Below are 9,368 nucleotides of genomic sequence, written 5' to 3' on the forward strand. Positions count from 1 at the left end.
TCCCTTGCTTTTGCTAGCTCACCCGATGCCTTGGCCCTAACCGCATTTGCCTGGCTTATTTCAGATCTCAAGAGTCTCAATTGAAAGCTGTGAACCGCTTGATGCGAAAAAAAAACCGTTTTTAGGCACGCGGAACCGTAAGAAATCTATAATGTCGTTATCGAGACATTTTTTCAGAAATTTGTTTCTCAGGAAATTGCTATTAAAATTATTAAAATGTTTTAAATAACCTAACACAAGTTTTCAAGTGAGTTTTTTTTCAGGACTAATGGCAGCAAAACTGCGGTCATCTCTTCTTTGCAGGCCACGAGCACTTATTTTCATGTGGCACTCAGCAAAGAAAAAACAGCCTCAACAATATCTTACCACTTATTGGTCGTTCGGCTCCGGCTGAAGGTCCCTAGCCAACACCTCCGCTCTCCGCGCTTTTGCCCTGCGGCGCCCTGCGATGGTTTCTTGGTCGGGGTGGTATCTTTGAGAAAATTCCTGGCAGGTTGTGTCGATGGGAGAGCACAACCCGTAGTGACTTCATTTACAATTCACTTGACTAGTGCAGTTGGAGATACTCTTTGAGGACCACAGGACTCTGTCTCTTGCGTATAGTTGTTGGTGCGATGGGAGGATATGCTGTTGTTCACCACATCGTGCCAGAGGATAATCTGCTTACTGGCTAAAGGCTGCTGTTCCAATAATACTCGTAAATTCGTACCCTCTGTTCAGGGTATCGGGGTTTCAAGAAAAGCCGGGGACTTCGTAGACCTTCTGCTGCGTCTCTCTCCGTTCCTCTAGCTCAAGATTTTTCACAGTGTGATACAGCGAGCTGGCAGCTACAATCATCGCCATTTTAACTCAAACACACTGACAAAATGAACAAAAAGCGGAGGTAAAATTCTGTACAAATAGAGAAAAATAATCAAATTAAAGACTGTTTTCCTTAAAAGAATATAACAGTTTGCTTATAGCTTATCGCTAAAAAGGGTTAGAGTTTAACAAAAAAAAGATTATAAGAAAATTAAAAAGTTAATTCAAACAATTTGGCACATTTTGTGCATCATCAGGTTTTAATTTTTTTTACAATATTTAAAAAACAATCAAAGATCTGAAAAATGAGTAACATGTCTAAAATGCTTTATAACTTTTTGACCTATCACATTTAAGCAACTGTAATTATTTAATAAATTACGTTATCAGTAATAACAATTTCCTGTAAATTTCTGATATTTCTTTTTAGCTTTTGTTCTTTCATTGTTATAAAATTTTGATTTGGGAATATATTTGATTCTGACATATCAGTTTTTTAATTTTTGGCCATGTTAAACATAGACTATAATTTTAGTGTTGAAACACACTCAAAAAATTCAAATTGAGTACTTAAATAACGACACGGTTTCTAGAATTGAGTAACTAAATTAAAAAGCAACTCTAAATTTAATCCGGTGATCAAGTTTTATCTCAGGAAGTTTGAAATGAACAAGTTTTAACTCAAGACATAAGTTTTCTGTTTGGACCATTGGGCAGCTTCAGCTTCCACCTTTTCATTGAAGGTTCACTCTGGTCCACTCGATCTCCTGCTCTAATTGTACTCTGTCACTCTTGATCCTTTGCCAAGAATAAGACAGCTCTACTCTCGTTCGATTTATATTGCGAAATTGCGAATAGAAATTTCACTCTCCTATTTTTTGGACTACTTTCGCGCAATTGCAGTTTGGTTCTTCTGGTCTCATTTTCTTGTATACTCAGTTGTCGCGAGAATTTGAGCATGACAAGCTCAATTCGAATTTTTGAATAATTGCATTGCGCCCCAAAATCAAGACTAAACGTCGCTCAAGGTCAAACTTGCAAATATGAACGACTGGCACAGAACATGCCAACTGTTAAAATTGAACAACCATATCCAACACAAATTCAACCATGTAGACTTCGATTGGAACGCGCCAAGACAGTTTTTTTTAAATCAATTATATTAAACCTTCTACGATTTGGGGAAAAACTAAGGCCAAAAGTCTTTTTTCTACATGAGGCAAAATCATCACCTCTACACAGTTTAAAAAAACCTTCTGAGCTGAGCTTCCGTTTCTATCTGAAATTTTATTTGGTGATTTCGTACAGGGACCATTTTAACAAAAGTTGAATCAAGTAACTTTTGATTTGAACGCAACCACGAAAACTTTAACATCAATACTAGTATCTTTTTTCTTTGATGTGAAAAAGGTAAGGCCACGTTATCTTTGTTACAGCTACGGTTATAAAGCGTCTTATTAAACAAAAGTCATTAGCTGAAAAACATACAATCTTCTTCTTCTCTTTCTTCTTAGGACGTTTGCAGGCAGTGATGCCTTTTGCCCGCCATGGTTAAGTTTTGTACAGTAGCTCCCCACTGTTGGTGATTTTCAGCAGTTTCTTGACAAAGCTCCACCCACGTTTCCTCCCATTTCTTCTTTGTGCAACGAAAATGTTTTAGGAGCGGTTCAAGTTCTTTTGCGACTTGTATCCTCCAGTAAGTTTTCATGCCTCCGCGCGGTCGCTTCCAGGAGTGGCCTTTCATAAAAGTTAAGCAGGCTTTCAGGAATTTTTAAGGTGGAATCCGAAAGACGTGACCAACCAATTTCAGGCGTCGTCTCTGGATCACTGATCACTGTGGCTAGTGGCTCGGAGGCTTGGCTTGTGTAAAATGGTCTGCACCGACGATCGAAGCTCTCGAGTTTGCTGAGTTCGGTGGATGTCAGCGGCCATGATTCACAACAGTACAAGTGGGTGCTCCTGATGCAGGTGTCATATAGTCTTCGTTTGATTAATTTTGGAATCTCTCTTGATGTCCAAATATTCGATGGGAGAGCACAACCCGTAGTGACTTCAGTTACAATTCACTTGACTAGTGCAGTTGGAGATACTCTTTGAGGACCACAGGACTCTGTCTCTTGCGTATAGTTGTTGGTGCGATGGGAGGATATGCTGTTGTTCACCACATCGTGCCAGAGGATAATCTGGTTACTGGCTAAAGGCTGCTGTTCCAATAATACTCGTAAATTCGTACCCTCTGTTTAGGGTATCGGGGTTTCAAGAAAAGCCGGGGACTTCGTAGACCTTCTGCTGCGTCTCTCTCCGTTCCTCTAGCTCAAGATTTTTCACAGTGTGATACAGCGAGCTGGCAGCTACAATCATCGCCATTTTAACTCAAACACACTGACAAAATGAACAAAAAGCGGAGGTAAAATTCTAAACAAATAGAGAAAAATAATCAAATTAAAGACTGTTTTCCTTAAAAGAATATAACAGTTTGCTTATAGCTTATCGCTAAAAAGGGTTAGAATTTAACAAAAAAAAAAGATTATAAGAAAATTAAAAAGTTAATTCAAACAATTTGGCACATTTTGTGCATCATCAGCTTTTAATTTTTTTTACAATATTTAAAAAACAATCAAAGATCTGAAAAATAAGTAACATGTCTAAAATGCTTTATAACTTTTTGACCTATCACATTTAAGCAACTGTAATTATTTAATAAATTACGTTATCAGTAATAACAATTTCCTGTAAATTTCTGATATTTCTTTTTAGCTTTTGTTCTTTCATTGTTATAAAATTTTGATTTGGGAATATATTTGATTCTGACATATCAGTTTTTTAATTTTTGGCCATGTTATACATAGACTATAATTTTAGTGTTGAAACACACTCAAAAAATTCAAATTGAGTACTTAAATAACGACACGGTTTCTAGAATTGAGTAACTAAATTAAAAAGCAACTCTAAATTTAATCCGGTGATCAAGTTTTATCTCAGGAAGTTTGAAATGAACAAGTTTTAACTCAAGACATAAGTTTTCTGTTTGGACCATTGGGCAGCTTCAGCTTCCACCTTTTCATTGAAGGTTCACTCTGGTCCACTCGATCTCCTGCTCTAATTGTACTCTGTCACTCTTGATCCTTTGCCAAGAATAAGACAGCTCTACTCTCGTTCGATTTATATTGCGAAATTGCGAATAGAAATTTCACTCTCCTATTTTTTGGACTACTTTCGCGCAATTGCAGTTTGGTTCTTCTGGTCTCATTTTCTTGTATACTCAGTTGTCGCGAGAATTTGAGCATGACAAGCTCAATTCGAATTTTTGAATAATTGCATTGCGCCCCAAAATCAAGACTAAACGTCGCTCAAGGTCAAACTTGCAAATATGAACGACTGGCACAGAACATGCCAACTGTTAAAATTGAACAACCATATCCAACACAAATTCAACCATGTAGACTTCGATTGGAACGCGCCAAGACAGTTTTTTTTAAATCAATTATATTAAACCTTCTACGATTTGGGGAAAAACTAAGGCCAAAAGTCTTTTTTCTACATGAGGCAAAATCATCACCTCTACACAGTTTAAAAAAACCTTCTGAGCTGAGCTTCCGTTTCTATCTGAAATTTTATTTGGTGATTTCGTACAGGGACCATTTTAACAAAAGTTGAATCAAGTAACTTTTGATTTGAACGCAACCACGAAAACTTTAACATCAATACTAGTATCTTTTTTCTTTGATGTGAAAAAGGTAAGGCCACGTTATCTTTGTTACAGCTACGGTTATAAAGCGTCTTATTAAACAAAAGTCATTAGCTGAAAAACATACAATCTTCTTCTTCTCTTTCTTCTTACGAAGTTTGCAGGCAGTGATGCCTTTTGCCCGCCATGGTTAAGTTTTGTACAGTAGCTCCCCACTGTTGGTGATTTTCAGCAGTTTCTTGACAAAGCTCCACCCACGTTTCCTCCCATTTCTTCTTTGTGCAACGAAAATGTTTTAGGAGCGGTTCAAGTTCTTTTGCGACTTGTATCCTCCAGTAAGTTTTCATGCCTCCGCGCGGTCGCTTCCAGGAGTGGCCTTTCATAAAAGTTAAGCAGGCTTTCAGGAATTTTTAAGGTGGAATCCGAAAGACGTGACCAACCAATTTCAGGCGTCGTCTCTGGATCACTGATCACTGTGGCTAGTGGCTCGGAGGCTTGGCTTGTGTAAAATGGTCTGCACCGACGATCGAAGCTCTCGAGTTTGCTGAGTTCGGTGGATGTCAGCGGCCATGATTCACAACAGTACAAGTGGGTGCTCCTGATGCAGGTGTCATATAGTCTTCGTTTGATTAATTTTGGAATCTCTCTTGATGTCCAAATATTCGATGGGAGAGCACAACCCGTAGTGACTTCAGTTCTAATTCACTTGACTGGTGCATTTTCTTGTATATTCAGTTGTCGCGAGAAACTTGAGCATGACAAGCTCAATTCGAAATTTTGAAAAATTGCATTACGCCCCAAAATCAAGACTAAACGTCGCTCAAGGTCAAACTTGCAAAAATGAACGACTGTCACAGAACATGCCAACTGTTAAAAGTGAAAAACTATATCCAACACAAATTCAACCATGTAGACTTCAATTGGAGCCGCGCCAAGACAGTTTTTTTTTATCAATTATAATAATTCTTCTACGTTTTGGGGAAAGAATAAGGCCAAAAGTCTTTTTTCTACTTGAGACGAAAATCATCACCTCTACACAGTTTAAAAAAACCTTCTGAGCTGAGCTTCCGTTTCTATCTGAAATTTTATTTGGTGATTTTGTACAGGGACCATTTTAACAAAAGTTGAATCAAGCAAGTTTTGATTTGAACGCAACCACGAAAACTTCAACATCAATACTAGTATCTTTTTTCTTTGATGTGAAAAAGGTAAGGCCACGTTTTCTTTGTTACAGCTACGGTTATAAAGCGTCTTATTAAACAAAAGTCATTAGCTAAAAACATATATTTTTCATCTTCTCTTTCTTCGTAGGACGTTTGCAGGCATTGCTGCCTTTTGTCCGCCATGGTTAAGTCTCGAACAATAGCTTCTCACTGTTGGCGGTTTTCAGCAGTTTCTTGACAAAGCTCCACCTTCGTTTCCTCCCATTACTTCTTTGGGAAACGAAAAGGTTTTAGGAGCGGTTCCAGTTCTTTTGCGACTTGTATCCTCCAGGAAATTTTCATGCCTCCGCTCGGTCGCTTCCAGGAGTGGCCTTTCATAAAAGATAAGCAGGCTTTCGGGAATTTTTCGGGTGGCATCCGAAAGACGTGACCAACCAATTTCAGGCGTCGTCTCTGGATCACTGTGGCTAGTGGCTCGGAGGCTTGGCTTGTGTAAAATGGTCTGCACCGACGATCGAAGCTCTCGAGTTTGTTGAGTTCGGTGGATGTCAGCGGCCATGATTCACAACAATACAAGTGGGTGCTCCTGAGGCATGTGTCATATAGTCTTCGTTTGATTGATTTTGGAATCTCTCTTGATGTCCAAATATTCAATGGAAGAGCACAACCCGTAGTGACTTCAGTTCTAATTCACTTGACTGGTGCATTTTCTTGTATATTCAGTTGTCGCGAGAAACTTGAGCATGACAAGCTCAATTCGAAATTTTGAAAAATTGCATTGCGCCCCAAAATCAAGACTAAACGTCGCTCAAGGTCAAACTTGCAAAAATGAAAGACTGGCAGAGAACATGCCAACCGTTAAAAGTGAAAAACTATATCCAACACAAATTCAACCATGTAGACTTCAATTGGAACGCGCCAAGACAGTTCTTTTTATCATTTATAATATTTCTTCTACGTTTTGGGGAAAAATAAGGCCAAAAGTCTTTTTTCTACTTGAGGCGAAAATCATCACCTCTACACAGTTTGAGAAAACCTTCTGAGCTGAGCTTCCGTTTCTATCTGAAATTTTATTTGGTGATTTCGTACAGGGACCATTTTAACAAAAGTTGAATCAAGCAAGTTTTGATTTGAACGCAACCACGAAAACTTCAACATCAATACTAGTATCTTTTTTCTTTGATGTGAAAAAGGTAAGGCCACGTTTTCTTTGTTACAGCTACGGTTATAAAGCGTCTTATTAAACAAAAGTCATTAGCTAAAAACATATATTTTTCTTCTTCTCTTTCTTCGTAGGACGTTTGCAGGCATTGCTGCCTTTTGTCCGCCATGGTTAAGTCTCGAACAACAGCTTCTCATTGTTGGCGGTTTTCAGCAGTTTCTTGACAAAGCTCCACCCACGTTTCCTCCCAGTTCTTCATATGCTTTTCAGGCGGTGGTCGGTTAAGCAACGATTCGAAGTGGCAGGCCCAGTCGCCGAGCTTTTCGTTCGCTTCGTGAATGACTGTATCGTCTTGCATGCGTACGGTCTCGGTTGGGTTCAGTTTTTTGCCTGCAATTTCTCTAAATCCGGTTTTTGAAAAAAAGATTAAGAAAGGTTTTCTGAATTTATGTTGATATGGTAACAATGTTAATCAATTGATTTGAAAAATGGAAAATGTGTCAGAAATATGTATTTTTAATTTTCTATAGACTCCATTATTGATTTGTGTTACCAGCATGTTTTCCAAAGAGATCAGCCCAGCATTCAATTAAATTTTAGTAAAAAACATCATTGGAAAAACTGTCTCAAATCAGAAATAACAACCAAGTCTTCAAATTGACTTGTATAATTCTTTTATTGATCCATCATTAACTTTGCCAGCTTTTCTATTTCAGTGGCATTTATTGGCAACAAAGTCTAGAAATTATTGACCATTCGAATGAGTTTTTGCAGTTTCATAAATCTAATGGCTTCTGTTAACAGAAAACGATTTTTTCTTCGAACAACCACTCGCCAATAGGGTTGTTTGTGAAAATGCTGGCTATTCTTTCACTTTTCTGTCTCGTTTACCTGGTTTTAGATGCCATTCATTTCATTAAGGCTGGAATTACTTGAACTGAGCTGCTCTTGAATACTTTTTTCCGAAGCTTGTTGTTTAAAAAAATTACAAAATTTAATGTCTTATTTGTTCTTGTCCTGATTTTTGTTTTTTGTTTAACAGTCATGATTGATTGAAGAAATTCAGAAGTCCTTGTGTTAACTAGACGGTTATTAGAAGTCTTTTTTCAATTCCAGTTATTTCAACAAAAAAAGCGTATTTGTTCGGCCTAAAAGCTACAAACATCAACAATTTCGGGGGAGCTCAATTCAGTTTTCGTTTTTGATAAATTAATAGCTAGACAAAAACTGCAATTTTTCCATTTTTACCCAAATTTAGTTTGTAAATAATCAACACAAGCATGTTCCGATTATTTTAACGAGCGAACATTTCGCACAGAGGCAAACAGTTTCACTCCGCCTGCCTTCAAATTTTTTTGCTATTTGCAATCATATTTGATCATCACAAAAAAAGCTTCTATTATCATGAATGAGTTTTCATAAAAAAAGTAAAAAAAAAACGAATAAAAATTGTTAAATTTTATAAAATTTTTTTTAACAGGCTAAATAATTAACAATAAAATTTCCTAAGCGTTTTAATATACGATAGAGTTTAAACTTGCAAAATAATTTCCATTAAACCAGCAAAAAATTAATACGTTGAAAAAGTTTGAACATGCAAACATAGAATTCTCTTAAACATGTCAACAGAGAAACTTCTTAAACATGTGTCACATGAAACGCCATTTAACATTCGCCAGGAAGTACATATCGACGGAAAATGAAGCTAGGTTGAAAAACGACTGTCTAGCGTCTAAACACAGCTGTACATGCTTTTAACCGTCTCTACCAAAGTCAGTTCTTTGTGTGGTCCTTTTAACATCGGGTCGACAAAATCAATACTGTTTTGGGCTTCGGTTAGAATGCTCAGATTAACTTAGTTACATGCAAAAATAGAGAGCTTATGGCCGGTCCTCAGTATCCCCAGACCACGAGGTCACTCCTATAAACAGGGCTACTACTTATTTTTGATATTACGATTGTTGTTGTTCAGTAGAAAAAAATCATCATTCCCATTGTAACTTTCGCCCAAATACTACATAGTGATGGAGCGTAGAAAAAGCAACTATTGACAACTGGCCGGCTTCAGTTACCTAAATTCTACTTGTTTTACACCGTCTAGACCCAGCCAGTTGACTTTCTGGTCTGTTTCGGGCTATGTAAAAAAAATATATTTTAGGCCATCAGTCAAACGACTTTTGATCAGCTTTCGTTACATGCGAAAACAACCACGTAGCTGGTTCTCGGATCCTCAGACTACGTGATTGCTATTAAAAACGCGGCTCGATTTTACTATTTTGCTATGTTTTTAGTGACAGTTATTTACTAAATCCATTGGAGATAGATTGACCTTTTCATCTTGCGGGCAAGTAATGCTCTGAAATACTAAACAATACTGGAGTTAATTCAAATGTTCAGGGCATTAAAGTGGCTAAAAAGTCAGTTATATAGTCTCTCAACGTACAATAGTCTGTGGGCATCGGACCTCCAGTTCCGCACTCTTCCGGAAATAACGTCGTTATTTCTCTAACTTCGCGGCACCGGAGGTTACTGTTCCGCTCCAAATGTCCCACTG

This window comes from Symsagittifera roscoffensis, chromosome 6, assembly GCF_963678635.1.
Source record: "Symsagittifera roscoffensis chromosome 6, txSymRosc1.1, whole genome shotgun sequence".
Taxonomy (NCBI): Eukaryota; Metazoa; Xenacoelomorpha; order Acoela; family Convolutidae; genus Symsagittifera; species Symsagittifera roscoffensis.